The following is a 433-nucleotide window of genomic DNA, read 5'->3' on the forward strand; positions in this document are numbered from 1 at the left end:
CCCCCCCATTATTATGTTATCCTTATTTTACTCTTTAAAATAAAAAAATAAATAAAATCTGTTAGTGTAAAGAAATAAATCATATAAAAAGAAAAGCCCATCACAATCACAGCAGACTTCTCAACACAGACCTTCAAGTCAAGGAGAGCTTGGAGTGAAGTATTTAAAGTCCCAAAAGAAAACAACCTCCAACCAGACTTATGTCCCCACAAAACTATCTTTCAAAATTGATGGAGAAATAAGATTGCTCCATGACAACAAACACCTGAGGAAATTCATGATCACCAATCCAGCACTCCAAAATGTCCTGAATGACATTCTAGAATGAGATAACAAGGATTATATCTCAATGAATCCCAACAGAATGAATCCACCAAGCAGGGCAAACAATTAAACAGAGAAGAAAATAGGGGAAGCAACAACAGGAAAATAA

The sequence above is a fragment of the Chinchilla lanigera genome, unplaced genomic scaffold (assembly GCF_000276665.1).
Source record: "Chinchilla lanigera isolate Chin_1 unplaced genomic scaffold, ChiLan1.0 scaffold00053, whole genome shotgun sequence".
Classification (NCBI taxonomy): Eukaryota; Metazoa; Chordata; class Mammalia; order Rodentia; family Chinchillidae; genus Chinchilla; species Chinchilla lanigera.